This window comes from Myotis myotis, unplaced genomic scaffold (genome assembly GCF_014108235.1).
Source record: "Myotis myotis isolate mMyoMyo1 unplaced genomic scaffold, mMyoMyo1.p scaffold_m19_p_1, whole genome shotgun sequence".
Taxonomy (NCBI): domain Eukaryota; kingdom Metazoa; phylum Chordata; class Mammalia; order Chiroptera; family Vespertilionidae; genus Myotis; species Myotis myotis.
Genome location: NW_023416313.1, coordinates 222,412,362 through 222,427,372, shown reverse-complemented (window position 1 = coordinate 222,427,372; position 15,011 = coordinate 222,412,362). Strand labels below are relative to the sequence as shown.

At 58.9% G+C, this 15,011-nt stretch overlaps 2 long non-coding RNA genes across 2 annotated transcripts; both read left to right on the top strand.

The window, feature by feature from the left end:
- Positions 1-3,763: 3,763 nt before the first annotated feature.
- On the top strand, positions 3,764-5,866 carry LOC118664971. The gene is made up of 2 exons (XR_004970475.1): positions 3,764-4,430; positions 5,599-5,866. It is a non-coding gene; the product is annotated as an uncharacterized LOC118664971 (long non-coding RNA).
- A 3,222-nt stretch (positions 5,867-9,088) lies between these two features.
- LOC118664967 lies at positions 9,089-14,798 on the top strand. The gene is made up of 4 exons (XR_004970474.1): positions 9,089-9,512; positions 9,653-10,139; positions 11,586-11,927; positions 14,583-14,798. It is a non-coding gene; the product is annotated as an uncharacterized LOC118664967 (long non-coding RNA).
- Positions 14,799-15,011: the final 213 nt, after the last annotated feature.

The following is a 15,011-nucleotide window of genomic DNA, read 5'->3' as shown; positions in this document are numbered from 1 at the left end:
GGGCACCTTGTGGCGCTTGGCTGGCTTTCACTCCTGCAGGTGGTAGCTGGCCATCACCCCTGAGAAGTCTCCCGACCCCGCAGGATGGGTCCGAGCCTCCACGCCCAGAGCCTCCGTGGAGTCTCAGCGCCTGCGCGTTGTGTGCCGCCCCTCGGGGAGCCGAGCTCTTTGAAAGCTGGGCCGTGAGTTATTTTTTATTTTTACTGATTTCAGAGAGGAAGGGGGAGGGAGATAGAAACATCAACGATGAGAGAGAACCAGTGATCGGCTGCCTCCTGCTCGTCCCATATTGGGGATGGAGCCCGCAACCCGGGCATGTGCCCTGGCCGGAATCAAACCGTGACCTCCTGGTTCCTAGGTTGATGCTCAATCACTGAGCCACGCCAGCCGGGCTGCCCCACGCACTTTGAACCCTTATGGCTGTGCCCCCCCTGCACCCCTCTTTACTGGCAGGCGAGGTCTCTCTGCCCTGGAAACCTGAAGGGAGGGACTTGGGGGTGGGGAGCCTGAGCAGGGCTCAGAGTGAAGTGACCGGGAGGCCCCTCCAGTCCACCCACCCTCACCCCCGCGCCGTATGACACCAACCCGAAGGCTCCGGCTGCACCTGGCACAGACTGTGTGCTCAGGACGGGTTCCAGGACACGCAGAGCTCCCGCCCGCGGTGCCTGCTGCATGTGCGGTGTGACGCTGCTGAGCGCTCGGAGGGGCAGCTGTCCTTTCTGCTCCCGAGCACGTGTGTGCATCCCGAGGGCGGCCCCGCCCCAGCGGCCCCCACACAGCGCTTCCTGGAGGAGCGCGACCTTGACGTGACCTTGACGTGATGACCTTCTAAGGAGCCCAGGATCTTTCCTCACCTTCACGAGCAAAACTTAGAGTTAAACCCAGTGGTGTCTGCGTGGGACCCAAACACAGGGCACCTGGCTGTGTGTCCCAGCAAATCCGTCTCCTCTCAGGGCCCTGTGTTTCCATCCACACGCGAGTCCAGTTGGTGGGGGTCCTTGGAGGAGCTCCTGGCTCCCTGCTCCTTTGGGTTCCTAAGTCCCCTCTTTGAGGACGTCTTTCCCCAGAAAACTGTGGTTTGACAAGGACTTGGTCTCCCCCTGGGGCCAGGGCTGCTTTCCAGCCCGGCTCTGGCCGGCCAGCCTGACCCCTGGGCGTGCCCACCCACCATCCCTCTTTGTTTGGAATCTCAGAAGGAGCGCCCCCCGCCCCCCCCATGCTTCCTGGAGAGAGGAGGGAGCCCCGCACCTTCTGCAGGACACGGAGACGGGACGGCCTTTGTGCGCATTAGCGCCGGTGCGCTCTGAGTCCAGCCGCGAGCAGCACCAGGTGAGTGCAGGCTCCCGCCCTGGCCGGCGCGGCGACTCCCTCTTCCCGCTGTGTCTCTGCTTCCTCGGGAGTGGCAGGCCGTCTGGGCTGAGCAGCTCTTGCGAGCGGCCTGGCCGCCTGGCCGGACGCTGGGCTGGCCTCGCGGGGGGAGGGGCCTGAGAGGAGGGGCCCAGGGCCCACACCTTCCGCAGGACACAGATAAGCCCCTGTCCGGGTCCTGGAGGCCCTGCCCCTCTGTTCCAGGCTCCAGGCCCCGACTCTCCAGCCGCCCAGCCTTGCCCTGCCAGCTCCTGTTTAAACAGAGGAGCCTCCGTGGCCCCAGAGCCTTTGCACGGGCTGTTTCCTCTGCCCCTGCTGGGGGGGCGGAGCGGGTAGGGAGGAGGATGCAGACCATGGCTGCCTCTGACACACACCTGCCCTTGGACCTCATATCTGTCCCCATGGCTGCTGGGCACCCACTGCCCAGCCAGCGCCTGCCCTTTAACCTCCTTTATCAAGAATTCCACTCTATTTTATTTTTACAATATATTTTATTGATTTCAGAGAGGAAGGGAGAGGGAGAGATAGAAGCATCCATGATGAGAGAGAATCATTGATGGGCTGCCTCCTGCTCGCCCAACACTGGGGACAGAGCCCACAACCCGGGCAAGTGCCCTGACCGGGAATCGAACCCTGACCTCCTGGTTCATAGGTCGATCCTCAACCATTGAGCCACGCCGGCCGGGCAAGAATTCCACTCTAAAACCTTCCTGAATCCCGCCGCGAGGCAGTGTGCGGGGGCCGAGCTCAGGGAGGGACGGTCTCCAGGCCTTTCGTGGAAGCGCCCACATGGAGGGAGGCTGGCAGGGCAGGCATCGCTGAGGCTGTAGCTGCCGCTGACGGCTCCGTGGGAGGGAGGCCCTGGACCGCCCCCGCCCCCCGCCCCCTGGGATGGAGAGGACGCTGGGCCGTCCGTCTGTCTGTCAGGGCCGGCTTGGTCCTGTGGGGGCGGTGGCGCTTGGGTGGGTAAACTCCCAGGAAAATCAGCATCCTGGGCTGAGCAGCTCTTGCGAGCAGCCTGGCCGGACGCCGGGCTGGCCTCGGGGGGTCTCTGGGACTGTGGCCTAGAACCGGAAGCCCCCCCTCCTGCCCACCCTCAGCATGGCAGCGGGGGGGGGGGGGCCCTTCTCCTCCCGCCCTGCACATGCCCGCAGGCCCCGGGTGCCCCTCCCTCCACGCGGATGGTGGGGAGAGCGCGGGGCTCCATCCAGCCTGCTAGGAGGTGGCTTCCCTGTCTATATTTAGAGATAAGGAGTTCATTTAGGGATTAGGGCCGCTGCTTGTCTATGCATCATTACGCCTCCACATCTGCTCCTGAGCCGGCAATCAGCAGAATATTGAGAGGAGACATAAAGAAATCTTCGCGTCGGTCCCCCCCCCCCCCCCCCCCCCCCCCCTCACACACACACAGCCCTTGTCCGGGCCTCCGCCGTAGCGAGCGGGTGCACGGGAGGAAGCGGGCTTGGGCCACAGAACCAGCCGCGGCCTGGTACAGAGTCAGCGAAGGAGAAGCCACTGGGCTTTGACCTGTGACCGGTGCCCGAGCCAGCGGGGGGTGGCGGCGGGGAGGGGGCCTGGAAGAGTCCAGCGGGGCCGTGCGGGAGGGCGCTCGGGGCCTGGAGAGCCGAGACCGGGGCCGTCCTGAGCACCGCCCTGTGGTCAGAGACCAGACTAGGTGCCGTCTCTCTGGGTGGCCTGGACCCAGCCCCCCTCTGTGGTCCTGTCTCCCCCTCTGAAACATGAGGGGGGTGTCACCCGGCCGAGGGGCTCACCTGGCACAGAGGAGGCGAACACATGAGCTCCGGCTCCCACTGTCCCCAGCCCAGTGTGGGGGGCCAGGGCCGGTCCAGCTCTGCGTGGAGGGCTGCGCAAGGGAGCCCGGGCGGGGGCAGCTGGCCCAGTCCTGGGTTCTGGAGGCTCAGAGGGGGCGTCTCAGGCTCCAGCACCAGGGAAGTGAGAGCTGAGTCCCTCCCTGCCTCCCTGGGGACCCCTGGCCAGCCTCCCCATCTGGCCAGAGGGTGGAGGGGTGTGCTGGCCTGAGTCCCCTCCCGGGTGGCTGTCCTGCAGTGTGGGGTGTGGGGTGTGGCGTGTGGGGTGTGGCGTGTGGGGTGTGGGGTGTGGCATGTGACGTGGCGTGTGGGGTGTGGAGTGTGGGGTGTGGAGTGTGGCGTGTGGCGTGTGGGGTGTGGCGTGTGTGGCGTGTGGCGTGTGGGGTGTGGGGTGTGGAGTGTGGGGTGTGACGTGTGGCGTGTGATGTGTGACGTGTGGCGTGTGACGTGTGACGTGTGGGGTGTGGCGTGTGGCGTGTGGGGTGTGGGGTGTGGGGTGTGGGGTGTGGCGTGTGGGGTGTGGGGTGTGGTGGGTTAAATTGCAGACATCACTCTTAGCCCTGCAATGGGCCTCAGATGGCTGGTCCCAGGGAGGCCCACAAAGGAATCTGGCCACTCCTGGCCAGTGGGCTCAGCGATCCGGCTGGCTCGGCTGGGGCCCCTCTTCTCCTGCTGCCCCCCGGCCACAACCCCAGATGAAGTAACGGCAGCACTGGTCTCCACGGCCCAGCCCACAAGGAGCACTGTGTCCCCACAGCACGCCACCGGCCTCCCGGGCGCCTACAATTAGGAGGAAGATGCAAAACAGGGGTTTGTGGGATTGCCCTTAACCCCTGTGGCCTCCCTGGAGGAGGGGGTGCAGTGGGACCGGCCGGAGGAGAGGTGGAAAGGAGGGTGTGAGACGGCACGTCCCCATGCCCGGCCATCTTGGAGGCCTGGGGACGGCAGAGGGGCGTCCAGAGGTGGAGACCAAGCACAAGAGACCCAGCGTTTCCTAATGGGCCACAGCGAGGGCGGAGAGCAAAGAGCCGGGGGTTCCCACCCGGGCACCCAGGACCGCCTGGGGGCACCGCCCCTCTCCAACACCAACAATTCCGTGGTTCCTTCTAAGAGCCTGTTTTTCAGAAGTGACGAGCCGATGCTGATTTTCCTGGGAATTTACCCAAAACCACAGCCCCTGGCCCCCTGTCCTGCACTGGCTGGGCCATGCCAGCCGCCTCCGGGCACTTTCAGGTAAGTGAACCCCGCCCTGACCTCGTTTTGGGGGACAACTGAGCCTCAACAAACCCCCATTTTTTTTTCTGTCCCCATTTTAAACTCTGCATTTCATTCTGGCCAGAGAACCCTCCTGGCCATGGAAATATTTATGTCTCTGGAACCAGGTTTTGGGGGGCGCTTATCTGGGAGCAGCTGCTGGGGAAGGGGCCGCAGGGCTCTGGGCTCCCTGCCCTTCATTCCTGTCTAAAGAGAATGTAGAGACAAGGGCGTGTGTGTGTGTGTGTGTGTGTGTGTGTGTGTGTGCATGCGCACGTGCGCACGCGTGTGTAGCAAGGGCACGGCATATTTCCAGGCCTTAAAAAAAAAGAAGAAGAAAAATAAATTTCTGAATAAGAATGGCCCGTGTACTGTGACCGCAGGGCAAATGCAAATGCCCGTTTTCAAACACAGACGCGTGAATTCTTATTAAGAGTTGGTGACTGCGCCTCCACGCAGGCCGTTGCATATTTATAAGTGCGAGGCACCTGGCTCCCCACTTCAGGGGTGGCCTTCCCAGCACCCCTGCCCCTGTCATCAGAGGGAAGAAGAAGGAAAAGAAGAAGGAGGAGGCCAAACCCCAAGACCAGCGCGTGGGTCCTAAAGCGTTAAGGGAACCGGAGAGAAGAGAAGACGGCGGAAGCGGGAGCCGTCCGGCCAGCCCCCGCGAAGATCTTTTTAGTGTCAGCTCAAATGTACACAAATAGCGGCTGATGGTCTCCTTTATTGGACTAACATTTATCCAGTAATACCCACACGCGCTTAAAACCAGGGAGGCCTCCTCCTCAGGTGTTCATTTGAATGGAAATAGCTGAATGAGTGTTTTTATAATTGCTCCCCCGAGAACTGAGTGTCTAGTGCTGCATAACCAACGTTTCCCATTGCTGGGTTTTTCTCCCCCCAAATTGCCACTCTGCAAAATTAGGATTTTGTACAGTTTTGATACGAGAATTAACCTCCCACGTGCCAAACCCCGGAGAGTGGCGTCGGCTTCCCCACCAGCCCCAAGAGCGGGGCTCGCTGCCTCGGGGAGAATGCTCCCTCCCTCTGGCCAGCAGGGGGTTTGATGGAGGCCGCGGAGGCAGAGGGAGCGGCTCCCGCACACGCCAGTGGTCTCAGGCTTCTGACTTTCTCCTTTTGCATTCAGCGGGTTAAGCCTCGAACTCACCAGGAACTCCGGAGGGTCGGCTCTGGCCTGGCGTTGCATCTGTGGATGGATGCCTTGAGGACAGCATGAAAAATATGGCCGAGGAGTCTCCTCGAGAAAATGCAATGACTACGGATGGGGTCACGTGGGTGCTAGACTTATGGGGGGTCACTTCGTCAACGACGTGTGTACTCACTGTGGGACACCCGAGCCTCATGTCATATGTCGACTGTGATAGAAAAATGAATAAAGCTTTTCTTTTCTCTCCGTCCAGGGCTTTGTCAAGTGCTTTCTCTTCATATTCACGCTAGTGATTACAGGGTTATAATCAGAGTATATGCTCAGGGTAGAAAATCTGAAAAGAATGAAGAAATATAAAGTGGAGCCCAGCGGGCATGGCTCAGTGGTTGAGGTTTGACCTGTGAACCAGGAGGTCACGGTTCAATTCCTGGTCAAGGGCACATGCCTGGGTTTCGGGCTCGATCCTCAGTGTGGGGTGTGCAGGAGGCAGCCGATCAATGATTCTCTCTCATTGATGTTTCTATCTCTCTCACCCTCTCCCTTCCTCTCTGAAATCAATTAAAACAAAGTTGAAAATAAATTTTGCCCCCAATTCATCACTCAGGGCTGAACACGCGTATTTTTGTCCAGTCGTTTCCCATGTGTGTATGGAATTGGGATCGTCCTACACATCGTTTTGTGGCCCCTCTCCCCCCTTTAAGGCAGCGATGAGCGTCTCCGTGCCTGGAGTCAGGGTGTCCGTCTCAGCGTAGTCATGCACATGGCCATCATGGCTGTGGTTGAATGGATTTAGTCACCGTGGTGATGGCAGTGATGGCGGTGATGGCGGTGATGACAGTGATGGCGGTGATGGAGATGATGGTGGTGATGGCGGTGATGGAAGTGATGGCGGTGATGGTGGCGATGGCTGTGATGGCGATGATGGTGGTTATGATGGTGATGGCGGTGATGCCGGTGATGGCGGTGATGGAGATGATGGTGGTGATGGCGGTGATGGCAGTGATGGCGGTGATGGCGATGATGGTGGTTATGATGGTGATGGCGGTGATGACGGTGATGGCGGTGATGGAGATGATGGCGGTGATGGCGATGATGGTGGTTATGATGGTGATGGCGGTGATGGCGGTGATGGCGGTGATGGCGGTGATGGAGATGATGGCGGTGATGACAGTGATGGCGGTAATGGCGGTGATGGCGGTGATGGCGGTGATGGCGGTGATGGAGATGAAGGCAGTGATGGCGGTGATGGCAGTGATGGAAGTGATGGTGGTGAGCTGGGAGTCACTGTTTTGACCGTGAACAAAGGACTGTCCCTGGCCCTGTGAGGGAGGCTTTGGGAAAACGTGCCCTTTGTGGGTGAGATGTGACAGAAAAGCAGTCTCAGGGCAGACTGAGCAGTCTTCACCAAGGGAGGCCCAAGGGGCTCAGGGGGCAGGGGCCGAGGGCGGGAGCCCTGAGAGCCGGGCCTGGTCCCCAGCCCCCAGCCACATGCTCTGAGCCCCCCGGCCACACGCCCCTTCCCGCTCAATCAGCCCTGTAGGGGCAGCGCCCCCTGCAGCACAGAGCAGAGCACCCTGGCTCCACCCCGGACTCTGTGTCACATGACAGGGTTTCTGGAGGCGGCGCCAGGCGGGCTAGTTCAGCGACCACACCATTTCCAAGGCGCCACCGCGTCCCGGTCACCAGCATTCTGTCATGAAGCCGCAGAAGGGAAGGGGCCGCTTCTGCACACGCGGTGTCTGATCTGTAAGGACAGCTTCTGCCGGCGGCTCGTGGTCCCAGAGGGGATGCCCGCTCCCAGCTGTCCCGGCTGAACCCTCTGTCTTCATCTCCCAGCACCCCTCCTCCATGGCCGGGGCCACCTCAGCCAGCCGGGCCCTGAAGTCCCAGGGGCTCTTTGGGGCAGAGGAACCCCGCTCTCTGCAGCCGCCATCCTCGCACTCACGTCCTGCTGGTTCTCTCTGCCTTCCCAGTGACAGACACCTGCCAGGAAAGGGGCCTGCTCCCGGGCCAGGGGCAGACGTCGCCAACAAACCACAGCGCCAGCCCTCCGGACACAGGGCCTGTGGCTCATGAGGGAGTGGGTGCGTGAAGGTGAACTCTGCGTCTTGGCTCCGTCACCCTCTCCTCCCCCCGGGGGGATGGCTTTGTGCCCGAAGCCTCCAGAGGCGGACTCTGTGGGCGCAAGAACGGGTGGGGGAATCTGTCCGAAGGCCAGCAAGGTGCCAAGTGAACTGAATTCCTGGACACACATACATTTATATCCACTCACCAAACATACAAAACACAAGCAGGCGGCAGGCTGGCGATGAGACCACCACAGACCTTGACCAGGTGTGGGAGATGGAGGCGCCCACGGTGAATGTCCACGCACGGCCACCTGGGGATCAGAGGCTCAGTGACGGGAGCATTTCCAACAGGATCCTAAAGGCTCCCCTACCTCCCCGCCCCAGGCCCCCTCATACCCACGCTGCGCAGCAGGAGGGGGGGGGGCCGGGAGCCCTCAGTTTGAAATCAGCAACCCCTCCTGGGACCGTGACCTCTCTGAGGTCAGTCTCCTACCCTGAGGGGTGGGGAATGGCCTTGCCTCAGGTCTTGGGGAAGGTTAAGGTCGTGGCTTCAAGTGCTGCACACGGTGCACACAGCAGGCGCTTAATGAATGCCCGTCCTCGCTTCCTGTCCCCCTCCCCACCCTCGCCCTTCTCTGTAGGGCCTTCCATCCCAAAGCCGATGCCTTTCGGTTTTAAGATTTGGCCTCTCCCAGCCCAAGGCCAGACTCAGTCCATTTGAAAGTCCAGATCCCAGATCTCGGTGCGGATGAAAAGGTGACGTTGCAACTTTACGCCAGGAGCAGATCCAGGTTTTGGGGAGCCTGGAGCTTATCCGTCTGGGGTGCCCTCTGACAAACTATGAATTGGGCTCAGGGCTGTGGAGGGGCCTGGCAGTGAGGCTTGGCAGGGAGCGTCATTAGCTTTCCATCAGTGGGGGCGGGGCTGGGGACGGCTGCCTGCTGTGCCTCAGGGCCTGGACCTGCCGCCGCCGCCTCCTTGCAGCCCTCCTGGGTGGCTGGCTGTCTGTAAGCCCAAGAGCAGAGCCTGGGGAGAGGGAGGCAGCGGAGGTGGGGACCTCCCACCCCTTCATTTGCACCAGGTTTGTCAGCTCTGGGCAAAGCCCTGGGCCTCGCCAGGTCTGCTCTGGAAATCTGGCCGCCATCCCGCCAGGAGCTCCCCCTGCCGGCCTCTGCCCTGGGACTGGGAGGTGCCAGCCCGCAGGAAGCTGGGGTGGGGCTATGCCCGGCCAGGCCTGGGCCCTCCTGGCTGCGATGAGGCTTCCGGCACCTGGGCCCGGGCTGCCACCCCTCCCTCCTGTCCTTCCTCCTCCCCAATGACCCCCCTCTCCCTTCCTCCCCACCCCCCAGCCTTCTTCCTGCTCCCTCTTCCTCTCCTGCTCCCCTCCCTGCCTCCTCCAGCCCCCTGCAGGGTAGCCGAGCTCCGGAATATTCTTCTCCCTCTGGACGCCCCTGCTCAGGTCTGCGACCCCCGTCCCGCACTGTGCGGACCCAGCCGCGCTGAGACGTCCCCGGGAGGACGGAGCCGTCCAGTTGCCTGGAAAGGGCTGACGGCAGACACAGCCCCGGTCGGTCGGGGAGCGGGTCCCCGGCCAGCTGGTGAGGGATGGGCCGGCGCCAGGTAATTACTGCGGGTGCAGAGGTCGCCGCCGCCGAGCCCGCGCGCACTAATCAACACAAACAGGACATCTGTGTTCAGGAGCGCAGCAAACCAGGCAACCGACGCCGGGAGTTTCTGCGCCCCGAGAGCGAGAGCAAGAGCGCCCCCCCCTCCACCTGGGAGGCCTCGCAACTCCTCTGGTCCTGGGGGAACGGGGAGCTGGAGGTGCGGCAGGCAGGCCGGGCCTTTCCCCAGAGGCTCTGAGCACCCTGTGCTGGGGAGGGGAGGGGAGGGGGGTGAAGGGTAGGGGGGGGGAGGGGGGGCGCGGGGGAGGGGCTGAGGGCTGAGGCTGCTCCCTCCCTCAGGTCTCCTCTGCTCTCAGCTTGTCGGAGCCAGGACTTTCCAACGTGGTGGTGGGGCCGTCGGAAGCCACGGGGGCCACGGAGTTAAGACCTGTTAGCGCGTGAGGGGTGATGCCAGGAAGCCGGTGCCCTCAGACCTACCATTCCCGCTGCACAGCCTCAGCCACACGCCTGATGCCCAGGGTCTACCCACCCAGCGCCCTGGCTGGCAGCTCCGCAGGCTCCTTCTCCAGGCGCCCTCAGGCCTCAGGCTGCGAGCCGTCCAGGGCGGGGCCACCTCCAGGGCCCAGGGCCCGAGGCCAGCACAAGCCCCCGCACAGGCCGGGACCCGTGGATGGTGAACGGATGAGCGAGTGGCTATTTTGGGGGCAGTTTTATCCGGAACCGTCTTAGGATGTGATGCCCACCCTGGACCAGCAGAGGCCTTCCACCTGCGACTCTCGGAGGACAGACGCCTAGAAGACCCAGAGGTCTAAGGTCATGCAGGGAGGTAGGGACGTGGGGACCGGACGTGGCCTCCTGTCGTCCAGGCGGGTGTGGGCCAGGGGCTGTTTATTCGCAGGCTCGCCAGGTGGTCGGGTACGTGGGGAGGGGAAGGAAGCCGTGGGGCTGCCTGTCTGTGGGAAGGAGATGAGAGAGAGAAGACTCATTCAGGGACTCATGGGGGGAGAGCACGGGACAGCCCCCCCCCACCCTCCTCACTTCCGGTCACAGCTGGTCTGCCCGGGAGGAGTGGTGCTTCCTCCTAGGACAGTTGGGACCCTGGAGGCCCTGAGAGAGAGTCCTGCCCACGGCCTGGCAGACGTGGGCTCCACTTCCAGCTCCATTACTGACGGGAGAGCAACTTAGACAGAGTTTCATCTTTTTTAATCTTAAAAATATATATATTTTTATTGATTTCAGAGAGAAAGGGAGAGGGAGGGAGAAAGAAAAACATCAGTGATGAGAGAGAATCATTGGTCGGCTGCCTCCTGCACGCCCCCCAACTGGGGATCAAGCCCCTCAACCCAGGCATGTGCCCTTGACCAGAATCGAACCCAGGACCCTTCAGTTCGCAGGCCGATGCTCTATCCACTGAGCCACACCAGCCAGGGCTAATCTTTATGAATCTTGATGGTGAATTCATGATCGGGATTTCTCAGAGGTCGGGGTGATATAGGACCTGTGCAAGCACCCAGTGCAATGCCTGGCACAGTAAATGCCACATGAATGCTCCTCCCTGAGCCGCCGTGTGCTCACGTGTATGGTAGATGCTCAGGGCGATTCAAAATAAATACTATGGGCCTGTCGGTGTGGCTCAGCGGTTGAGCGTGGACCCTGGAGTCAAGAGGTCCTGGTTTGACTACGGTCAGGGCACATGCCCGGGTTGCGGGCTCGATCCCCAGCAGGGAGCGTGCAGGAGGCAGCTGATCGATGATGCCAAGTACTATGGGTTTCTAGCCTTAAGTCTGCATTTTGTTAGGAAGGTAAAGGACAGCCTGGGGAAAGTCACACTGTCATAGTCCGAGGGTCTGATTACATCGTAGCATTCGTCAGGACTCTTGATGGCAAGTGACAGAAAGCCACTCAAATGGCTCGAGCAGATTCTTGTAACCAAACAGACCAAGGGTAGCTTCCGGCACAACTGGCTGCAGGGGCCCGAGCGATGCTGGTGGGACCTGGCCTTGGACTCGCTGTCTCTGGGAGGGCTCCATCCTCACGCAGACTGCCCCTCATGGCGCCAAGGCAGCTGCCAGAGCTCCAGGTTCACACCCACCCTCCCAGAGCCAGTGGGAAGAAATGCTTCTCTCTCTTTTCAGCACAAGGGGAAGGCTTAGAAATGAACGGAGTTGACTCGGGTGGCCTGGCTTGGGCCATGTGCCCATTCATGAACCAGCACGTACAGAGGAGAGGTTACAGTATTGCTCTCAGCTCTTCCCTCTCCTTCCTCTCACAGGGTTACACATCCCCTGCCCCTGCCATCTGACTTGCAGTGCCTCCTCTGGGAGGGGTTTGCTGCCCTGCTCACTGACCTTGAGCTTGGCACGGGATTCGCTTCCGTCAGTGGCCTGTGAGCTGACGTGATGGGAGTCATGACTGAGCGGAAGTGTGAGGAGCTTTAACGTCAGGGGTTCGCACCAACTCGGGTCCTCCTTTCCCTCTGGAAGTGTCACAAACAGAGGCTAGATCTGAAAATAAAGGAGACACATGGGATAGAAATAAAGAAGACACACGGAACAGAGCCGCAGCTCACCGGAAGGCTACATGAGATAAATTCGAGAGCTGACTGCTCGCCGCTGTGAGTCACAGGGTTGGGGATGTTTGTTGCTAGGCACTACCCAGTAAAAGCTGACTGATGCAAACAGGGAGTGATGCTGGGCAGGCAGGCACAACAGGTATGTCCCGGAGAGGCAAGAAGGGGCGAGATTCTGAAAGCTCTGTGAACTCCGAGAGAAAGCCCCTGAGTTGGCTTGGGGGTCCTGGAGCGGTCGTTGTGGCCCTTTGGCGAGTTTACCGAACCTGCTGAGACGCTCAGGAGCTGGCTGTCCAGGTCCTTACTGCACGGATCTGATAGAGTCCTGTCCTGGATTCAGGATTCTCTGAGGGTTTCCCTGTAAAACGCAGCCCTGCTCACATTACTTCCTCGTTGAATATCCCTCAGTGGGTCCCCAGTGCCCGCCTCCACCGTCCCAGGGTGTGGCCACTGTATGTGTCCATGAGCCACACTGCGCGATTCCTGTTCAGTGTCATTGAGTTAGAGAGTGGGGGGCTTAGACCGGGTTCTGGCCTGACCCTCTGCTTGGGGTCCCGCAGCCTCAGTCCTGATGGTGGTGGTGGTGGTGGTGGTGGGGGGGGCGGGTTGAGAGAAAGAGAGAGAGAGAGAGGTTAAAACCCTCCTCAGTTATGTGAGGGACCACGGAGGAGCCACGAGCTGCCTACTGCTTCCGCTGGCGGCTCCGGGCTCCCTTTGTCGCGCCTTGTTTTGGTCCTTTGGGCACACGGAGAAAGTGGCCTCATCCACATCCAGGCTCTCGCTGCCCACTGCCTGTCCTCCCCAGCCTCCTGCAGGCCCCATCCCCAGGCCCTGGGCCACTGGTGCCTGGTGGGGAGGGATCTGGAACCCTCCTCCCGCTGCCCATGGATCTGGGTGCCATGGAGAAGGAGGGGCCTCTGGAAGCCCCTCTCCCTTCCCAAATCAGCCCCCTCCCCCACCCATCCCAGCCCCTCTCCACATCCCATCCCAACCCTCACCCCATCCCATCCCAATCCTGGCCTCAGCCCATCTCAGCCCCCGTCTCCGAGCTCCTAGCATGTTGCCTACTGTGTGGCCATAGGCTTTTGACTATGTCATCCTTTTAAAATATATATATTTTATTTCAGAGAGGAAGAGAGAGATAGAAACATTAATGATGAGAGAGAATCATTGATTGGCTGCATCCTGCACGCCCCCTACTGGGGATCGAGCCTGCAACCCAGGCATGTGCCCTTGACTGGAATCAAACCTGGCTCCTAGGTCAACGCTCAACCACTGAGCCACGCTGGCCGGGCTTATTACGTCATCTTTACGTATGTTTTCCTTCTGACTATGAAACTGATCTGTGCCCATGTGGGACATTTGGGAAACACACAAAAGGATAGAGATGAGAGTGACTGGTTGCTCCGGTTGCCATGGGCACCGTGACTCTGTCGGGACGGCGTCTCTTTGCTTTTCTTGCTTCTGTTTTTGAGGAGGTTCCCTCATCGTGGCCTTCTAAGCTGTCTACTGAGCTTGCCATGTCTTCATCACATGTGTAACTTCTTAGGCCCTTTTTTGCTCTCTGGGTCCTTTTATTGCTGTTTTACTAACATCATCTTATTTACCAGAGGCCGTCTTTTCCATGGCTTCTGTGCCTGTTTCCTTAGCATTTTAAATGTCGTCTACCTTTCCCTTAAAGACTCCTGCCCAGTCTGGTGGCCTTGTGTGGTGGGCCTTGGCTGTCCATCCACAGTTAAGAGTGAGGCACTGAAAAGCCGAGTGGGAGCTGGGGGCAGGGCCGGGGCTTGTGGGCTGACGCTTCTCGCAGAGCTGGCTGGGTGGCATCTGGTCATTCCCTTGGGGGGAGGGGGGCTCCCAGATGTCAAGGTCTCTAGATCAGTGGTGAACCTTTTGAGCTCGGCGTGCCAGCATTTTGAAAAACCCTAACTTAACTCTGGTGACGTGTCACATATAGACATTTTTTGATATTTGCAACCATAGTAAAACAAAGACTTACATTTTTGATATTTATTTTATATATTTAAATGCCATTTAACAAAGAAAAATCAACCAAAAAAATGAGTTCGCGTGTCAGAGGTTCGCCATCACTGCTCTAGATCTTTCCTCTTGGACACTTTCCTCAAGAAGGCGTCTCTGAGCCTCCCACTGAGGGCGGGGCTGCGTGTGGACGGGATGGCGGGAGAGAAGCCCAGTGAGGGAAGAGCGCCATGGGTGCCACCGTGTTCTCTGGGCAAACTTCCTCTTCACCCCCTTTTTCAGTAGGGTCTTCACTGTGCCTGGGGCTGTTGAATATAAAACCTGGTTCATTTTCATCGTAAAAGACTCTTTATTCAGTTTTCTCCTAGGGCAGCAGGGGCATCCGGAGCACAGGGTGGAGGTGGGAAGAGACCTGGTGGTAGGCGGCCAACTCACCCATGTATTTTTATTTATTTATTTTTAAAAATTGTTGTGTCTATTATTCCTCGTATATATAAATTTCAGAGAGGAAGGGAGAGGGAGAGAGAGAGATAAAGGTTGTCCCAAAATTCATGCAAGAAGTAATTTTGATAGAAAACATAGGTTTATAATTAAAAATTGTAAATTGTTTATTGATTCATAAAGTATACAGTATAGGATTATGTATGGAATAGCATATCAGGTAAATGGCCTCCATGGCTTTGCTGACATATACACACTCTTTTGTTATTGCCTGAGCAGCCGCACTTTCGATGAAGAATGGTCCGATGATGACTCCAGCCCCAAATCCGCACCGAACAGTGACACATTGTGGATGCATTTGTTTCTCAACAATCACTCGCGGATTTCCTGAACCCTAAATGTGACAATGTTGTCGATTAACCAAGCCATCAAGATGAAAATGAGCCTCATTGAAATTCAGCCACATTTATGCAAAACGGTCATGGAAAATTTCAACAAGAGTGTGTATGTTCCAGCAAAGCTGTGGAGGCCATTTACCCGATATGCTATTCCATACATAACCCTATACTGTATTCTTTATGAATCAATAAAAAAATTATAATTTTTAATTATAAACCTGTGTTTTCTATCAAAATTACTTCTTGCGTGAATTTTGGGACACCCTTTAGAAACATCAGTGATGAGAAAGAATCATTGATCAGCTGCCTC